Genomic DNA, 21,349 nt, shown 5'->3' on the forward strand with positions numbered 1-21,349 from the left:
AGGAGAAGACTCAGCAGTTTGCTAATCGCCGTCGCCGCGTGGGTCCCCGACTTCTTGTTGGGGACTTGGTGTGGTTGTCTTCTCGTTTTGTCCCTATGAAGGTTTCTTCTCCTAAGTTCAAGCCTCGGTTCATCGGTCCTTATAGGATCTCGGAGATTCTTAACCCTGTATCTTTTCGTTTGGATCTCCCAGCATCGTTTGCTATTCATAATGTGTTCCATCGGTCGTTGTTGCGGAGGTATGAGGTGCCCGTTGTTCCTTCGGTCGAGCCTCCTGCTCCGGTGCTGGTGGAGGGAGAATTGGAGTATGTTGTTGAAAAGATCTTGGATTCTCGTGTTTCCAGACGCAAACTCCAGTATTTGGTTAAGTGGAAGGGTTATGGTCAGGAGGATAATTCCTGGGTGGTCGCCTCCGATGTTCATGCGACTGATTTGGTCCGCGCCTTCCATAGAGCTCACCCTGATCGCCCTGGGGGTTCTCGTGAGGGTTCGGTGACCCCTCCTCAAGGGGGGGGTACTGTTGTGGATTCTGTTTGTGGGCTCCCTCTTGTGGTTACTGCTGGTACTGGGTGACTTTGGTGGGTTGCGGCCTTTGGTTTCCACCTGTCCATCAGAGGCTGGGTGTTTCCTATTTTACCTGGCCTTTCTGTCATTTCCCTTGCCGGCTATCAATGTGTTCAGATGTGCTCTGTTTGGTTCCTGCCTACCTGCTCCCAGATCTTTCAGGATAAGCTAAGTGCTGATTTTCAGTTGTTTGTTTTTTTGTCCAGCTTGCTTAGTATGTCTTAATGCTTGCTGGTAGCTCTAGTGGACTGAGGTTCTCCCCATGTGCCATGAGTTGGCACATGGGTTCTTGTAATCTCAGGATGGTTTTTTTTGATTAGGGTTTTTTGCTGACCGCTCAGTCCCCTTTTGTATCATTCTGCTTTCTAGTTTACAGCGGGCCTCAATTTGCTAAAGCTATATACATCATCTCTATGTGTGTGCCTTCCTCTCATTTCACCGTCAATACATGTGGGGGGCAACTATATCTTTTGGGGTTCGTTCCTCTGGAGGCAAGTGAGGTCTTGTTTTCTCTGCAGTACTAGTTAGCTCTTAGGCTGGTGCGTGGCGTCTAGAACCAACGTAGGCACGCTCCCTGGCTATCTCTAGTTGCGTTTGTCAGGCGTAGGGCAGCGGTCAGCCCAGGTTCCATCACCCTAGAGCTCGTCCGATATTTATTGTACCTTGCTTGTCCTGTGCTATCCCTAGCCATTGGGGATTCATGACAGATCCCAGTATGGATCTAAGACCGTAAGTAAAAACTTCACAACACAATACACATATGTTAGCAATTGTCTAAACTCTTAATTATGGGTATTCATTTTCATAATTTCATAACAGAACACAGTCCATCCTCACTGAGAGGGAGACCGGGTCCGACTCTGAGGTTGTCATTGATCCGGTTGGTGTAGAAGAAGAGATGGCAAGCCCATCTTTGGCCTCTTCTAGGTCCATCCTTCCTGGACCATCTCCTTCAGCATCCCAAGATCCAGCAACAACAGGCCAAGATGCAGCACTACCTCCCACAGCAGCAACAGATCCTGTAAGCCAGGAAGATCATGGACACAGCAGCAGCCCTACTGTCCCACTGGTGTCCTCCCCACAGCCTGCTGGGGCTTCACACAGAGGGAGAGAGCTGCAAGAGAGTATGAGGAATGTGGACGCTGGGGTCCTTAATTAATTGGCCAGGGCAGCCCAGGATGATGGTGAGGAGGCCTCTGCTCGCAGCCTGGCCTGGTATCTCCATCCCCTTCCCCGTGAGGTGAGGCTACGTGTGAGAGAGTGTATTCAAATCCTGATTGATTTATGCACCTTCCCAAATGACCCCCATGAGGTGTTAGAATTTATTGAGACAAGGCAGCTGTCACCACATAACCTCATGCGCCTTCCACGAACTCAACAGGTGCATGGTCAACCAGGATTTGAAGCAACTCCTCCACGTGTGCCTACACCTCAACCCCTTCCCACCCAAAACCCACCAAGGCCAGCACCGTACCATATGCCAGCCTACCACCAACCTTCCCAATATGGCCACTTGTCCAGACCCAGTTCTGGAGGCTGGTTCCAACCTGGGTTTGTACGACTTGGCTATATTGGGGGAGGGTATGAGTCACAGCCCTATTTTCAGCATCATGAGGCTAATACTCAATACCCATATGGCCAATCCGAGCAAGGCCACTATTTTGAGCAGCCCCACACATCAGCCACACAGGGCGAAGGACAATTGGCCCAACAAAGGCCACCTGACCAAGACACCCAGCTGCCACCTTCAGCTCCACCAACTGATAGAAATCTGTAATGGTCTGTTTGTTTTTACCAAATTTGCATGGTTTTATCAAAAATATTGTTCTTGTGCTGTGTTTACACATGTTTGGTTAATAGTTAAAAAAAAAATGATGCCAAATGTTAGGAGTCGAGTTTCCTCTGCTGCACAGGGGGAATCTCGATCCGTCTCTGCTGCGGTCTCCCATTCTCCATCAGCCGCAGTGGAGCCTGCTCAGCGGAGACGTCGGTCCCAGCGTCTCACTGAGTCTGATTCAGTGCAAAGGGTTATTGCTGCTTCTCCAGGCTCTACTATTGTACCCTGCACTGATCTACGGCGATCAGGCTTTCCTGGGACTAAGTCCTGCTTTGCACATACTGAGCATGCCCAGGGTAAGATCTCTCACTGGAGATCAGGGGTCACATGTTCAGCTTCTGCAGCCACGTCCATTGGTCCTTTCAGGAAGGTCCTATAGGTGCTAGGACTAAGTCCTGCTCTGCACACACTGAGCATGCCCTGGGCAAGATCTCTCAGTGGAGATCTAGGGTCACATGCTCAGGTATGGCAATCTCTCATTGGTCCTCTTCTTTAAGGTCTTGTATGTGCTGCAGCTATTTAAGGCTCGCATGGCCGCACGGCCATGTGCTAGTATCTTCATATGTTACATGCTTTGCGCCACTGTGGTCATTTGTGTGAATGTGTTCTGGGACCCGGCTGAAATAAGCCCCTAGAATGCTGGCACCTCCGGCGAGGAGTTTGTGGGTGAGAGTATTCAGGGACCTGGCTGAAGTAAGCCCTTAGAATGCTGGCACCTCCGGCGAGGAGAGTTGTATGCATGAATAACCACTGACTGCTCTCGTCTGGGTAGTTAGCCTGTGTCTCTGTGAGAGTTAACAGGGCACAGAGCTTTGCTTTCTCGGCCACTCTGTGAAGCTAGCAGAGCTGGTTATTACCGCCATATTGCGCCGCCATCCACTTAGCAGCAGGATATTCCTGCACGGTGGATCCCGGGTTGCGAACGCACCAATCACCTCAATAAATATATTCGGTGCGTTCCGCAAACCCTAACACCAAGTTTCATTGACCCAAAAAAGACATATGAACCAAATATGTTTTTTTTCGCAAAAAAAAAAGGGTTTTGCTATAAGTAAAAAATATATTACAAAGCCAAAATTTTTTTGTTTGGACAATCATTATTAAATCAGACTCAATTACTATGTTCCTAAACATCAGAAAATGAAAAAAAAAACCACACACTTACATTTGTAATGAAAATTTAACATTACGAAACATATACATCAAGAAACACATTACAACATAGAAACAGCATTATCTTGCCAGGGAGTAGCTCCCTCAGGAGAAACAAAATAATTGGTAAAAATCTCATGCACTTTTAATCCAGAAAGGGAATGCCGCGGAGGAGGGCCATGTGGTGTAGGCCTACGAACATAGCACAACATGCCTTCAACACTATCAGCTGAGGAGCACTCATGAATTCTTGTGAAGTTGTGTAAAACAACACAAGCTTTTATTACTTCATTAACATTAGCCTCACTCAGCTGAATGGCAGACTGTAGGACCCGCCATTTGGCACACAGAATTCCAAAGGCGCACTCCACCAGTCGCCGCGCCCGTGAAAGCCTCAAATTAAACACCCGGCGCCAGTGGTCCAGGTTGCGATGGGGATAAGGCCTCATGACATGCCTTGTCAACTATAAGGCCTCATCTGCCAGAAGGACATATGGCACTGCTTCAACATTGGAGCCTGGGAATTGTGGTGGTGGTAGGTCCAACTGGTTTTCACGCAGCCGCCAACCCATGATGGATGAATTGAAGACTCTAGAGTCTCCAGTTCGACCATAGGCCCCAATATCCACAATTATAACAAGACATATTCTAATATGGTAGGTACCACAAAAGAAATGAAATGAAAAAGGATGTAAATAAAAACAATATATTTATTTATGAAAAAACTTTAAAAATATTTCATGTAAAACAAATTATGAAGACAGAAAAAAGGGCGTAACGGAAACCTCCAAATACCAGGGGAGACCTGTAAAGCACAATACACCAACCGCATAATGAGCGAGGGTAATACAAATGTAGATCTTACATGTGAATAATGCCTTATAGTTCAGAAAGGTATACCCAATAGTGTGACTGTTGCCAAGTGGGAAAATTCAGAGCACAAAAGAAAATGATATAAATTACCTGCAAGTGCAGTTAAGGATGAGATATAATGAGATATATCGACGACTTGTGGTTCGTGTGGGAGGGAACAGTAGATGATCTTCATAGATTAATGTCTAAGTTAAATAAAAACAACTCCAATATTCTGCTGACATAGAAATACGGGAGAGAACTGGAATTTCATGACATCAATATAAATGTCTCGACAGGAGGCATTATTAATACTAATCTATACAGGAAACCTACAGCCACCAATTCCTTGCTACATGCATCTTCTTCACACCCACCGGCTACCATAAAAGGCATACCTGTAGGCCAATTTCTTAGGGCAAAGAGAATCTGCTCTGAAACCTCCAACTTTGAGGATCAAGCAGCTGACCTCACTAAAAGGTTCTTAAATCGAGGATATAGCAAACGGAGCATAAAAAATGACTACAGAAGGGCCAAAAACACTCCTAGGGAACAACTCCTTTACTCCTCTTCCAAAAAACTACAAAGCGAAAATAATCAAGTGAGATACATCTCCACATATAGCAATCGTTGGAATTACATAAAATCGGTCTACCATAAACATTGGAATATTCTCATGACTGACCCTGTATTACGGAAAATTCTCCCCCCTTTTCCTTCTATGGTAGCAAAGAGGTGCTGTAATCTAAGGGACCTACTAGTACACAGTCATTATAACCCAGTTCCAGAATCCACAATTCAGCCTTTAAAAAATGGTTTCTTCCCTTGCGGAATGTGCAAAGCATGTCTAAACATGAGGAAAGCACATTCTTTTACCAACTCTAATGGCTCCAAGACTTTTGATATAAGAAAACATCTTACTTGCTCCTCACAGGGGGTCATTTACTACGCTGTATGTCCATGTAACTTAACATATATTGGTTTGACTACTCGAGAGGTCAAAATCCGAGTACGGGAACATATTCGTGATATCGAAAAAGCGAAAACAACCAATGACCTATCCCTTCTAAAAACAATACCCCGTCATTTTAAAACCCACCTTGATTGTGATCCTAAAGGCTTCCTTTTTAAAGCAATTGATCAAATTAATCTAGGCACACGCTGCGGAGATCTGGCTAAATCCTTAGATCAATTAAAAAAGCAAATGGATATATCGCTTGGACACGATTACCCCTCGCGGCCTTAATGAAAGTTTTGGTTTTAATTCCTTTTTGTGACTGCTCACCATCCTTTGGATTTGTTTTTAGGTGTTTTTAACGATTTTATTTCAATGTTTTTCTTTATCTAATAACTTGTTCTCATTTTTATAGATTAATTTCTAAACCTGGTGCTGGTTACTGGCATTGTGTGTCCTCAGTGGTGCTGCCCTCCAGCTTTGGAGTCCATCTGGGCAAAAAACTTTAATGGCGCTTTTACGGCCCCTTCGAATCAGTGAAGCTTATGGACCATGGTGCCCCTTACGTCTGGACCTTTGCGTATTTATTATTCGGCATGCTGTCAATGAAGACATCCTCCTTTACAGACTCTTGCGAGTGGGTTTTCCTGTTCTGTGAGAAGGAATGGACTGGAAACAAATTTGTACTTTACATCTTCACTATTGATGATATGCAGTGTGGCAGTATACTGTGGGGGGTGGGGGGTGTGTGGGTGGTGGTTGGATGTGTATTTCTCTGATAGGGTCCAGGGTGGGTGATGATTTATCATCAATTATTTTTCATAATAAGTCTATAATAAGTATGTCATATTTTTATATGTTTTCACTTATATATTAATGGATCTAGTCTATGTTTGTAGATATTACCATTGCACATCTTGACATTTCACATTATTCTCACTCTCATCAACTCACATACACTCCCTAATTATTTCAGCATTTTTTATTGCCTGACCAGTTTATAGCACCTAATTTTCACTTTACGGTGTTAGGCAACATTGTAGGACACATTCATTGGTATTTCTTACCCCTTTCCATCACATCCCCATATTCATCACATCTTTTGGGTTTAACATATGTTCAACCCGTATTTATTACATCACCTACGTTTAACAGATAGTGTCTTGATTCTCTTACCTTTCCCTTCCCTTCCCTCTCACCATCTTTATTTCACTATGTTTGACAAAGTAACTCACCATGCTAATAATTAATAGCTTTCCTTGCCAGACCGTGAGTTTATTATTCACTCACGCAGTGTTTATAGTACTTTAGACATGCCCTCTCCTTTGCCTAGCCCGCCACTTCCCTCCCTCCATTCCCTCCCCTTGCTGGACAAAGCAAATTATCTCCTAATGCCCACATGTCTATTTAGGGTTTAAACCCATACTTGCCGTGTATGATGTTTTCTCCTATTTATTTCTTAGCACCCACCTTCTCACTGCGCAAGCGCCAGTTGCTTTTTTGCTGGCCTGTGAGCCCATTGCGCACGCGCGGATTCCGTATGCTTCTCCCCTTGCTGGACAAAGTAATTTACCTCCCAATGCGGATCTGCAGCAAAATCCGCAACATGTGCACATAGCCTTAGGGTTAGGGTTAGGGCTTGGGTTAGTGTTGTGAATTAGACTTTTTTGGCTCCCTCTTGTGGTCACTAGTGATATGACTCTGGGATTGTCTTTCCTCAGTTTGGCACCCACCTGGGTCGTTAGTCCAGGGGTGTTGCTATTTGAACTCCCTGAATTCTCAGTCTGGTGCCTGGCATCGTTGTAATCAGTCCTTTCTCTTTGCTCCTGTCTGCTGGTCCTGGTTCGTGCAAAATTAAGCTAAGTCCTGCTTCCTTGTTTTTTGGTTATTTGTATTGCTCTTATTTTGTGTCCAGCTTGTACTAAATGTGATTCCTGATTTTGCTGGAAGCTCTAGGGGGCTGGTATTCTCCCCCCGGGCCATTAGACGGTTCGGGGGTTCTTGAATATCCAGCGTGGAAATTTTGATAGGGTTTTTGCTGACCGTATAAGTCATCTTACTATATTCTGCTATTAGTCAGTGGGCCTCTCTTTGCTAAATACCTAGTTCATTCTTACGTTTGTCTTTTCTTCTTACCTCACCGTTATTATTTGTTGGGGGCTTGTATCCAACTTTTGGGGGCTTTTCTCTGGAGGCAAGAAAGGTCTATCTTTTCCCTTCTAGGGTTAGTTAGTTCTCCGGCTGGTGCGAGACGTCTAGAACCAACGTGGGCACGTTCCCCGGCTGCTGCTATTTGTGGTGCTAGGATTAGATATACGGTCAGCCCAGTTACCACTGCCCTATGAGCTGTTTTTTTGTGTTTGCAGACTTAGTATTTATTTCTGAGACCCTCTGCCATTGGGGTCATAACAGTATGCCAGGCCCAAGTTGAATGTTTAATGCATTGCAGAAGTGGGATTATAAGAAAGGAAATTCTGAGTTTTTTTTTTTTTTTTCTTTCTTCCTCCCCTTTACCTTTGAGTGGCTTGAGCTTGCTGCAGACATGAATGTCCAGACCTTGATTACAAGTGTGGACCAGCTTGCTGCTCGTGTGCAGGGCAAGATTTTGTTACCAGTAGTCCTATGTCTGAACCTAAAATACCTATTCCTGAACTGTTCTCTGGAGACCGAATTAAGTTTAGGAATTTCAGGAATAATTGTAAATTGTTTCTATCTCTGAGACCCCGTTCATCTGGAGACTCAGCTCAGCAAGTAAAAATTGTTATCTCTTTCTTACGGGGCGACCCTCAGGATTGGGCCTTCTCGCTAGCGCCAGGAGATCCGACATTGGCAAATATTGATGCGTTTTTTCTGGCGCTCGGATTGCTTTATGAGGAACCCAATCTTGAAATTCAGGCAGAAAAAGCCTTGCTGGCTATTTCTCAGGGCCAGGATGAAGCTGAAGTGTATTGCCAAAAATTTCGGAAATGGTCCGTGCTTACTCAGTGGAATGAGTGTGCTCTGGCCGCAAATTTCAGAAATGGCCTTTCTGAAGCCATTAAGAATGTGATGGTGGGTTTCTCCATTCCTACAAGTCTGAATGATTCCATGGCGCTGGCTATTCAAATTGACCGGCGTTTGCGGGAGCGCAAAGCCGCTAATCTTCTTGTGGTGTTGTCTGAACAAACACCTGATTTAATGCAATGTGGTAGAATTCAGACTAGAAATGAACGGAAAAATCATAGACGTCAGAATGGGTTGTGTTTTTACTGTGGTGATTCTACACATGTTATATCAGCATGCTCTAAATGCCTAACAAGGGTTGTTAGTCCTGTCGCCATTGGTAATTTGCAACCTAAATTTATTTTGTCTGTGACTTTAATTTGCTCATTGTCTTCCTACCCTGTTATGGCGTTTGTGGATTCAGGTGCTGCCCTGAGTCTTATGGATCTGTCATTTGCCAAGCGCTGTGGTTTTGTTCTTGAGCCGTTGGTAAATCCTATCCCTCTTAGAGGTATTGATGCTACGCCATTGGCGGAAAATAAACCGCAGTTTTGGACACAGGTAACCAGGTGCATGACTCCTGAACATCGAGAGGTGATTCGTTTTCTTGTTCTGCATAAAATGCATGATTTGGTCGTTTTGGGGCTGCCATGGTTACAGACCCATAATCCAGTCTTGGATTGGAAGGCAATGTCTGTGTCAAGTTGGGGCTGTCAGGGAATTCATGGTGATTCCCCGCCGGTGTCTATTGCTTCCTCTACTCCTTCGGAAGTTCCTGAGTATTTGTCTGATTTTCAGGATGTATTCAGCGAGTCCAGGTCCAGTGCTCTGCCTCCTCATAGGGACTGTGACTGCGCTATAGATTTGATTCCAGGCAGTAAATTTCCTAAGGGAAGACTATTTAATCTGTCTGTACCTGAGCATACCGCAATGCGTTCGTATATCAAGGAATCTCTGGAGAAGGGGCATATCCGTCCATCCTCTTCCCCTCTTGGTGCTGGATTCTTTTTTGTGGCCAAGAAAGACGGATCTTTGAGACCTTGTATTGACTATCGGCTTCTGAATAAAATCACTGTTAAATTTCAGTATCCTTTGCCTCTGTTGTCGGACTTGTTTGCCCGGATTAAAGGTGCCAAGTGGTTCACCAAAATAGATCTTCGTGGTGCGTACAACCTTGTGCGCATTAAGCAAGGAGATGAATGGAAAACTGCATTTAATACGCCCGAAGGTCATTTTGAGTACTTGGTGATGCCTTTTGGGCTCTCTAATGCTCCTTCAGTGTTTCAGTCCTCTATGCATGATATTTTCCGGAAGTATCTGGATAAATTTATGATTGTTTATCTGGATGATATTCTGGTTTTTTCTGATGATTGGGACTCGCATGTAGAGCAGGTCAGGATGGTGTTTCAGGTTTTGCGTGAGAATGCTTTGTTTGTTAAGGGCTCAAAGTGTCTCTTTGGAGTACAGAAGGTTCCCTTTTTGGGTTTTATTTTTTCCCCTTCTGCGGTGGAGATGGACCCAGTCAAGGTCCGAGCTATTCATGATTGGACTCAACCCACGTCAGTTAAGAGTCTTCAGAAGTTCTTGGGTTTTGCTAACTTCTACCGTCGTTTTATCGCTAATTTTTCTAGCGTTGTTAAACCTTTGACGGATATGACCAAGAAAGGTTCTGATGTTGCTAACTGGGCTCCTGCAGCCGTGGAAGCTTTCCAAGAGTTGAAGCGCCGGTTTACTTCAGCACCTGTTTTGTGCCAGCCTGATGTCTCACTTCCCTTTCAGGTTGAAGTGGATGCTTCTGAGATTGGGGCAGGGGCCGTTTTGTCGCAGAGAGGCCCTGGTTGCTCTGTATTGAGACCATGTGCTTTTTTCTCTAGGAAGTTTTCGCCTGCTGAGCGGAATTATGATGTTGGCAATCGGGAGTTGCTGGCCATGAAGTGGGCATTTGAGGAGTGGCGTCATTGGCTCGAGGGTGCTAAGCATCGAGTGGTGGTCTTGACTGATCACAAAAATCTAATGTATCTCGAGTCTGCTAAACGCCTGAATCCTAGACAGGCCCGTTGGTCATTGTTTTTCTCCCGTTTTGACTTTGTGGTCTCGTATTTACCAGGTTCAAAGAATGTGAAGGCTGATGCTCTTTCAAGGAGCTTTGTGCCTGACTCTCCTGGAGTCACTGAACCAGTTGGTATTCTTAAAGAGGGAGTAATCTTGTCAGCCATTTCTCCGGATTTGTGACGTGTGTTGCAGAGATTTCAGGCTGGTAGACCTGACTCTTGTCCACCTGACAGACTGTTTGTTCCTGATAAGTGGACCAGCAGAGTCATTTCCGAGGTTCATTCCTCGGTATTGGCAGGGCATCCAGGAATTTTTGGCACCAGAGATTTGGTGGCTAGGTCCTTTTGGTGGCCTTCCTTGTCACGGGATGTGCGGTCATTTGTGCAGTCCTGTGGGACTTGTGCTCGAGCTAAGCCTTGCTGTTCTCGTGCCAGCGGGTTGCTCTTGCCCTTGCCTGTCCCGAAGAGGCCTTGGACACACATTTCCATGGATTTCATTTCAGATCTTCCGGTGTCTCAGGGCATGTCTGTCATCTGGGTGGTATGTGATCGCTTTTCCAAGATGGTCCATTTGGTATCTTTGCCTAAGCTGCCTTCCTCTTCCGATCTGGTTCCTCTGTTCTTTCAGAATGTGGTTCGTTTACACGGCATTCCTGAGAATATCGTGCCTGACAGAGGATCCCAGTTTGTTTCCAGGTTCTGGCGATCCTTTTGTGCTAAGATGGGCATCGACTTGTCGTTTTCGTCTGCCTTTCATCCTCAGACTAATGGACAAACGGAGCGAACTAATCAGACTCTGGAGGCTTATTTGAGGTGTTTTGTTTCTGCAGATCAGGATGATTGGGTGACCTTCTTGCCGTTGGCTGAGTTTGCCCTTAATAATCGGGCTAGTTCCGCTACTTTGGTTTCGCCATTTTTCTGCAACTCTGGTTTCCATCCTCGTTTTTCCTCAGGACATGTGGAGCCTTCTGACTGTCCTGGGGTAGATTCTGTGGTGGATAGGTTGCAGCAGATTTGGAATCATGTGGTGGACAACTTAAAGTTGTCACAGGAGAAGGCTCAGCGTTTTGCCAACCGCCGCTGCGGTGTGGGTCCCCGACTTCGTGTTGGGGATTTGGTATGGCTGTCTTCTTGATTTGTTCCTATGAAGGTCTCCTCTCCTAAATTTAAGCCTCGCTTCATCGGTCCTTACAAGATATTGGAAATCCTTAATCCTGTGTCCTTTCGCTTGGATCTTCCGGTGTCGTTTGCCATTCACAACGTGTTCCATAGGTCTTTGTTGCGGCGGTATGTTGTACCTGTGGTCCCTTCTGTTGAGCCTCCTGCTTCGGTGTTGGTTGAGGGCGAGTTGGAGTACGTGGTGGAGAAGATCTTGGATTCTCGTCTCTCCAGGCGGAGGCTTCAGTATCTGGTCAAGTGGAAAGGCTATGGTCAGGAGGATAATTCCTGGGTGGTTGCCTCTGATGTGCATGCGGCCGATTTAGTTCGTGCCTTTCACGCTGCTCATCCTGATCACCCTGGTGGTCTTGGTGAGGGTTCGGTGACCCCTCCTTAAAGGGGGGGTACTGTTGTGAATTAGACTTTTTTGGCTCCCTCTTGTGGTCACTAGTGATATGACTCTGGGATTGTCTTTCCTCAGTTTGGCACCCACCTGGGTCGTTAGTCCAGGGGTGTTGTTATTTGAACTCCCTGAATTCTCAGTCTGGTGCCTGGCATCGTTGTAATCAGTCCTTTCTGTTTGCTCCTGTCTGCTGGTCCTGGTTCGTGCAAAATTAAGCTAAGTCCTGCTTCCTTGTTTTTTGGTTATTTGTATTGCTCTTATTTTTTGTCCAGCTTGTACTAAATGTGATTCCTGATTTTGCTGGAAGCTCTAGGGGGCTGGTATTCTCCCCCCGGGCCGTTAGACGGTTCGGGGGTTCTTGAATATCCAGCGTGGAAATTTTGATAGGGTTTTTGCTGACCGTATAAGTCATCTTACTATATTCTGCTATTAGTCAGTGGGCCTCTCTTTGCTAAATACCTAGTTCATTCTTACGTTTGTCTTTTCTTCTTACCTCACCGTTATTATTTGTTGGGGGCTTGTATCCAACTTTTGGGGGCTTTTCTCTGGAGGCAAGAAAGGTCTATCTTTTCCCTTCTAGGGTTAGTTAGTTCTCCGGCTGGTGCGAGACGTCTAGAACCAACGTAGGCACGTTCCCCGGCTGCTGCTATTTGTGGTGCTAGGATTAGATATACGGTCAGCCCAGTTACCCCTGCCCTATGAGCTGGTTTTTTGTGTTTGCAGACTTAGTATTTATTTCTGAGACCCTCTGCCATTGGGGTCATAACAGGTTAGGGTTAGAGCTAGGATTAGGGTTAGAGCTAGGGTTAGGGCTAGGGTTGGGGCTAAAGTTAGGGTTAGGGTTGGGGCTAGGTTTAGGGCTAAAGTTAGGGTTTGGGCTAAAGTTAGGGTTAGGGCTAGGGTTGGGGCTAAAGTTAGGGTTAGAGTTGGGATTAAGATTTGGATTAGGGTTGGCATTAGGGTTACATTTGGGATTAAGGTTAGGTTTGGGATTAGGGTTAAGGCTAGGGTTGGGATTAAGGATAGGGGTGTATTGGGATTAGGGTTAGGTTTTGAGGTTAGGGTTGAGATTAGGATTAGGGGGGTGTTGGGTTTAGGGTTTTGATTAGGGTTATGGTTAGCTTTGGGATTAGGGTTAGGGGTGTTTTGGGGGTTAGGGTTGTGATTAGGATTATGGATCGGGTTGGGATTAGGGTTAGGGGTGTGTTGGGGTTAGGGTTGGAGTTAGAATTGGGGGTTTCCACTGTTTAGGTACATCAGGGGGTCTCTAAACGCCACAGCCAATTTTGTGCTCAAAAAGTAAAATGGTGCTCCCTACCTTCTGAGCTCTGCCGTGCGCCCAAACAGTGGTTTACCCCCACATATGGGGCATCAGCGTACTCGGAATAAATTGGACAACAACTTTTGGGGTCCAATTTCTCCTTGTGAAAATAAAAACTTGGGGGCTAAAAAATATTTTTTTGTGGAAAAAAAAAATATTTTTTATTTTCACGACTCTGCATTATAAACTTCTGTGAAGCACTTGGGCATTCAAAGTTCTCACCACACATCTAGATAAGTTCCTTGGGGGGTCTAGTTTCCAAAATGGGGTCACTTCTGGGGGGTCTCTACTGTTTAGGTATATCTGGGGCTCTGCAAATGCAACATAACGCCCGCAGACCATTCTATCAAAGTCTGCATTCTAAAACGGCACTCCTTCCCTTCCGAGCTCAGCCATGCGCCCAAACAGTGGTCCCCCCCACACATGGGGTATCAGTGTACTCAGGACAAATTGGACAACAACTTTTGGGGTCCAATTTCTCTTGTTACCCTTGTGAAAATAAAAATTGGGGGCTAAAAAAATCTTTTTTGTGAAAAAATTTTTTTTTTTTGTTTTCACGACTTTGCATTATAAACTTCTGTGAAGCACTTGGGCATTCAAAGTTCTCACAACACATCTAGATAAGTTCCTTGGGGGGTCTAGTTTCCAAAATGAGGTCACTTGTGGGGGGTTTCTACTGTTTAGGTACATCGGGGGCTCTGCAAACACAACATAATGCCTGCAGACCATTCTATCAAAGTCTGCATTCCAAAACGGCGCTCCTTCCCTTCCAAGCTCTGCCATGCGCCCAAACAGTGGTTTATCCCCCACATATGGGGTATCAGCCTACTCAGCATAAATTGCACAATAAATTTTGGGGTCCAATTTCTCCTGTTACCCTTGTGAAAGTAAAAATTTGGGGGTGAGAAGATCATTTTTGTGGAAAAAATATGATTTTTTTTATTTTCATGGCTCTACATTATAAACTTCTGTGAAGCAGTTGGGGGTTCCTAGTGCTCACCACACATCTAGATAAGCTCTTTGGGGGGTCTAATTTCCAAAATGGAGTCACTTGTAGGGGGTTTCTACTGTTTAGGTACATCGGGGGCTCTGCAAACACAACATAATGCCTGCAGACCATTCTATCAAAGTCTGCATTCCAAAACGGCGCTCCTTCCCTTCCAAGCTCTGCCATGCACCCAAACAGTGGTTTATTCCCCACATATGGGGTATCAGCCTACTCAGCATAAATTGCACAATAAATTTTGGGGTCCAATTTCTCCTGTTACCCTTGTGAAAGTAAAAATTTGGGGGTGAGAAGATCATTTTTGTGGAAAAAATATGATTTTTTTTATTTTCATGGCTCTACATTATAAACTTCTGTGAAGCAGTTGGGGGTTCCTAGTGCTCACCACACATCTAGATAAGCTCTTTGGGGGGTCTAGTTTCCAAAATGGAGTCACTTGTGGGGGGTTTCTACTGTTTCGGTACATCAGGATCTCTGCAAATGCAACATGACACCTGCAGACCATCCCATCAAAGTCTGCATTCCAAGCGGCGCTCCTTCCCTTCCGAGCCCTGATGGGTGCCCAAACAGTGCCCTCCCCCCACATATGGGGTATCAGCGTGTCAAGGTGAAAATATACTTTCTTATATACTTTTTGTACTTTTATATCTTATACTGTAAAACAATAAGTTTTTCCCTTGCTAATGCAAATGTAATTGTATTAAAGATGTCTGCCAGTGTTCATTCTTCACTTCAGTTTAGAATCTGAAAGATTGAGTTTCATTTCTTCTGAAATCGAAACTTGGAAATAGAAAGAAGAGGAGGAATCCACCAGAAGACGTCCGACGAATCAGAAAGAGATTGAGCACTAGACGTATACTGCTTAAACCCCGCCTATTGCATTCCTTTTTAATACCGTGTATTTGGAAAATAAAGTTCAGTTGCTGTGACCGTGGCTGACACATATAGTCACACGAGCATGCACTGAGATTGAACCAGCTACCTGTCTGACTCATTCTTACCCGGTACCACATGCTTATAGTTTAATTTGGAATGACTGGTGAATGAGGGTATATTGTCGTTACGACCCCGACAATTTGGAGCCCAACGGGGGGCGTGGCCAGCGATCCGAGACCCCCTGGACCCATGCCTGGATGTCTGTGGATGATACCCGTAGTGGCTGACCTCGAGGACTGATCACCCTCCGAACACGGTAAGTGGCGATCATATACACTGTATGTGTCACACTTGCTAGTGTCTCAGCCGTTATTGGTTTGTCTGTGGTCTCCTTGGGTCTGGGGAGTGACCGGTCGAGTGGTGAGATCGAATGCGATCCTGTGCCACGCTCTGAACCAGCAACTGAGAGACGTCGCATCCGGCGCGTCCTCATGTACACCACACCTCCTCCACCGGTACTCCGTTCAACCACCCTTCCCATGACTATTGCTAGTAGTGAAGTGGAGTGATAGATTGAGCAAGTTGTAGAGTGTGGGGCAGCTTAGAGAAAGGGATAGGAGACGCAGCCTCTGTGATATTGTACCAGCTAGGTAATTAAGACGTCCCGAGAAGGGACCACCTGTATTTCTGTGGAGGGCTATCACTAGGAGACCGCCTCCTGACTGTTTAGAATATCGTGGCAGGATAGTCTGTTAATCACTGGTGTTCAGGTTAGGGACAGAAAATATTGAGCGAGAGGCTCTTTTTCTAATACGTTGAGCGAGATTCCGTATTGTAGAACACCAGTGTTGATATCGCTGTCAGCGATCCTGAGCTGCAGCAGGGCGCAGTATTCTGTGAGTCATGTTGCGTCTCTTAAAGCAGAAGAAGTCCGTGCCCCACAAGTTAGATGAGGATGCCGTGGAAGTCAAGGCAATAGTAGAGTCACGGGAGGGAAAGAAGGCAGTCAAGAATGTTGAGAGATTGTATAAGCATGTAGGATTGCCCTCGTCAGGGAGATTGTAGCCGGCTATGTGGCATAACCTCATAGAGAACAAATGAGGCCTGTTGAAAGATAAAGGATTGTTAGAACAAGCACAAGCTCATCTGCGAGTTGCGCGAGGCTTAAAGAACAAAGGATGAAAATAGATTGATGGAGAGGGAAGATCAGAGAATGTAGAACCCGTGTTTGGTTATAAAATGCCTTTGAACTGTGATCTTATAGATTGTAAAATGGCCGCCGTGCCACTGGTGATGAAAATGCAGTCCCAGCCACCGCCCTGTAATGGCGGCGGGACGAGCTCTCCAGAAGCGTAGGTGTGTCCTGTTTGTGTTGTGCAGAATCCAACCTGGGTGGAAACCTGCCGTGTGTGTGCGTACGGACCGTCCTTGGGGCTCCGCCCAGACCACGGAGGATCATAGGAAAGTTTTGTAGAAATTAAGTCTGAAAACTGCTGCAATTTGTTACTTTGTAGAAGAAACAGAGCTTTTTATCAGTGCTGTGTAGGAGAGGGGAGGGGCGTGTGAGCCCCTGCGCGACCTGCTTGAAATTTCTCCCTTCGGTGCTGTGGGCTAGAGAAAGGGGGGCCATGTATTGCATTCTAAGTTTTCTCTGTCCTTGGTTTAGTACACGCTGAGAGATTTATGTTTAAAGCAATAAGTACTGTATGAAATTGGAAGTGAAATAGACCTGTGCTTAGTCTTAGAGGAAAACTTGTAAGTAATTGAAAGATTGGTAAAAGATTTACCTGCTTATATATAGCAAATTGAAGATTAACAGGGGGGCTCCCTGTTGGATAATATGGTCCCTCCCCAGGAAATTAAGACTCTACTCCTGACTGTAAGCCCTGTGCCCCTTAAAGCCAAGGCCCAAATATATATATCCTGGACTGCCGAGAAGTTCTATGGGCGTCTTATGGTAGTGTTTAAAGATCTGGGATTCTCATTGTAATAAAAAGCCCATTCATACCTTTTTGTAGTAGACCTGATATTGAGATTTCCACTCCGGATGATGCATTGAAAATAGTAAAGAGTTTTCAAAAGAATTTAGCCCAGCAGGAAAGGAAAGGAGTTAAATCAGCAGCCCGCTCACTAGCCCCCACCAGCTGCAAGGACACAGCTACTGTATGTTTCTTTATCAGAGTCTATGTAACAGAGTTCAGCCTCTGCCCTCCCCCCACTTCACACACAAGTCTAGCTTCACACTCCAATATGCCTTTAACCCTGTATAGGAATCTCACTCCCTCCCAGCTTCGTCATGTCAATTTTCAGACCAAGAGCTTGCTTTAATCAGTGTAAATGGCAGACCCCCCAGCCCGGAAAGGCCCTTACATCTCCTCTTCCCGTGAAACCTTCACACTTACAAGTCCAGTCTTTCCAGGAATCTGAAGTTTGGTTCCCTGTCATTCACGTTGCTATATCACACCTCAGGAATCTCAGGTTCTTTTCTCAGTGGGGTATGGGGACATAATTACCCACCAGGTAGGAGCCATAGTGAACCCAGCTAACTCTACCCTGTCACATAGAGGTTGTTTGGCCCAACAGATAGCTAAAAAGGGAGGCCCAGTCATAGCCCAAGAGTGTCAGGCCTACCTTGTCGTTTGTGGCCCCTTGCATCCAGGAGAAGCTAGGGTCCACCCAAAGAGGGAATTTGCCCTGTGATATAGTGTTACACACTGCAGGCCCCTTATATGATTACAAGACACCCGAGCACTGCCGTACAGTATTGCAGACTGCCTTGCAGACAGAGCTCACCTATGCAGGGCATGCTACAGGTGTGCTGATTCAGTTTTATGGAGACAAACAGAGATCTGTTGCTTATTACAGCGGCCGCCTGGATACGGTGGCAAGAGGAAGTCCTTTATGTGTTTGGGCTGTGTTGTCTGTCCAGCTGTTGCTACACAAATCTTCAGAGATTGTTTTGGATTACCCACTGATGGTCCATACCCCACACAATGTATATAGTATCCTTAACCGTGTACAAACTAGCCACATGTCCATGGCTGGACAGCTGCGACTTTGGTGTGCTATTCTCATGTCTACTAATGTGACTTTGAAAAGGTGCACTGTCCTAAACCCCGCTACTCTTCTCCTAGTTCCTATGGATCCAAAGGGGGGAGGAGTAGGTGATAGGTGACATGAGCAAGGACACTCTTTTTCTTTCTAGAATGGATCCAGAGGAACAAGATTAGGTTTCCAAATCACATGATTGTCTAGAATTGATGTCTCAGGAAACGGCTGGTCTCTAGTGTGCCTATTCTAATGCTGATTTTGAGCTTTTTGTAGATGGATCCCGTCACCCAGATGACCGAGGATGCTACTGTACCAGATATGCTGTGGTCTCAGAACATGAGGTAATCAAGGCAGAGTCAATGCCAGCTCATATGTCTGCACAAGAAGCAGAGCTCAAGGCGCTCATAGAAGCGTGCAAACTAGCAGAAGGTAAGACTGTAAATATCTACACTGATTCCAGGTATGCTTTTGGCATTGCACACGATTATGGGCCTATCTGGAGAGCCAGGGCTTTCCTGACAGCAAATGGCCACCCCTTTGAACATGCTGAGGCAGTCCAGCAACTTATGAATGCACTACAGCTTCCCACCCAAGCAGGCATCATAAAGGTAAAGGCACATACCAAAGGCACTGATGGACGGACAAAGGGTAACGCACTGGCAGACCAGGCTGCCAAGAAAGCAGCAAGCACTCCTGTAGCCTCTCAAGTACATCACCTAGACACCCCACCATCTCCACTTGTGTTGAAAGACATCTTAGCCCGGTTACAAGAACAGGCAAGTAAGGAGGAGAAAAATAGGTGGCAAAAGATAGGGGCTTGCTCTGATACCGTCACTGGACTATGGGGGAGGGGTGAAAAGGTCTGCCTACCACAGGTACTGTACCCAATGATGGCACAGGTTCTGCACGGGAATGTGCACCACTCGAAGACGGCCATGTGTGACACCCTACAGAGACAATGGATTGCCCCCGGGGTTTTCCACCTGCGCAGAAAGGCAGGTACAGAGCTGCATGATATGTGCCACACATAATCAGAGTAGGACAGTGAAAACCACATCCAAACACACTCCCCGGCCCCTTTACCCATTCCAGAGACTGCAGATTGATTATATTCAGTTACCCAGGGTAGGGACGTATGAGTATGTGTTGGTCTGCATTGATTTATTTTCAGGTTGGCCAGAAGCCTACCCAGTTGCCAAAGCTACGGCTAAGACAACGGCGAAGAAACTGATGGCTGATCATATGCAGGTATGGAGTTCCTGAAGTCATTGAAAGCGATCGGGGTTCCCATTTTACTGGAGAGATCATGTCAGAGGTAATGGCAGCACTGGGGGTAAGTCAAGCATTGCATATTCCATCCACAGAGTAGTGGAAGAGTGGAGAGACTAAATGGAACTCTTAAGCTTAAAATCCAGAAGGCAATGGCAGAGACTGGTAAACCATGGACAGAATGCCTTCCTCTAGTTTTGTTTTCAGTAAGATATACCCCAAACAGGAAGACAGGACTGTCACCGTATGAGATTCTGTTTGGCAGGGCCCCAGTCTTGAATGTTTCTTTCCACAACAGTTGCAGCTCAAGTACCAGGACTTGACTAGTTATGTGCAGGCCTTACATGGACACCTTGCCAAAGTGCATTTAACTGTCTTCAGTTCTCTTCCAGACTCAGACAAGGTTCCTAGACACCATCCCTTTGTGCCAGGAGACCTGGTGTATGTGAAAAAGTTTGTGCGCAGAGATTGTCTCCAGACAAGATTTGAAGGACCACACACGGTGATCCTGGTCACCCCCCACTGCAGTAAAACTTGAAGGAAAGAGCACCTGGATCCACGCCTCATATTGTAAAAGAGACCGAACCAGTGTTTAGTCACAGTAGTGACTGAAGGGAAATGTTGCTGTTGTTTTTGACCTTGGAACTGGGGGCCATCCTCGCCCCTACCTCTTCGGCCCCTAATGTAAATGAAAATACTAAGGTCCCACTATTCTCTGGGTAAACCTGACAGCCCTGGTAAATATCTGGCGATTTGATTTCTGTGATGTAGTCAAGTGCCCTGAGACTGAACGGGTGGTAGAGGGGATCATCCAGTTTTATATGTGTGTTACCAGAAATGACAACAATAACTGTTATTATTGGTCAGATGCTGCCTGGAATACGGGAGATGATTGGGGATATAAACCTAGTGAAGCCATGTTCTCTAAGGATGGGACGGGTAGGAGTCTCCGTGGAAGAATGCATCTAACAGCCTTTCTGCAACCACCTAGAGGCTGTAAATGGGGTAGAAGCTGTCACCCCCTCCTCCTGAATCTTGAAAACCCCCAATCTGCTGATCTGCAGACGTTTGTACTGGGAAGGCATTATCATTATGTATTTAATGGTGGATATCATGGGAATTTAGGCCATGTACAGCTCCAGGATATTAGTTTCAGACCAACCAAGGCCTCTGTTACCAGTACAGCTAAAACGGGCCCAGGTGAGCGTTTGCGAAATGTAGTTAATGAAGTGATCCCCATTCCAGGTCTCAGTTGGCGAGAAGTTTTCTCCATAGAAACACAAACAGCCCCAAGGAAAAAACCTATGGTTAGAATGGGTGAGATACAATGTAAGAGTCCAGAATATCTCTGTAGGATGTATTGCTTGTGCTGCTGGGAATACACACCTATACACACATGCATTGCTTTTTCCTGATGACAACACCACTGCCTGTGTCATGAATCTGTTGAAAGGTTTGAAGCCCACTGATTGCCCAGATTACGTCCCACTAATTCATAAGGAACCCAGACTAAAGGTCCCAGGAGAAGTAACCGTATTAGCTGACAATTACACCTGCTATAATTCCCACGACACCACAGGTACACCAGTAGAGATCTCCGAGACAGGTTTCTGCAAAGAGAACAGTCCTCTAGATACTGATTTGCTAATCAAACATACACAATATATGTACGACATTTATTGGTTATGTGGAAATGGTAAGCTCCGTCCTAGGTTGCCTAATGCCTGGACAGGCCAATGCACCCTTCTTAAACTAGCTATGCAGTTCAAGATTTTACCTTGGGATCCAGAGGTACCTGATGAACCTACCAGAAAGAGGAGAAGCCTTGATCAGCTCCACATGAGTTATGAAGAAGATCCACTAGTATATATAT

This window comes from Ranitomeya variabilis, chromosome 3 (genome assembly GCF_051348905.1).
Source record: "Ranitomeya variabilis isolate aRanVar5 chromosome 3, aRanVar5.hap1, whole genome shotgun sequence".
Lineage (NCBI taxonomy): Eukaryota > Metazoa > Chordata > Amphibia > Anura > Dendrobatidae > Ranitomeya > Ranitomeya variabilis.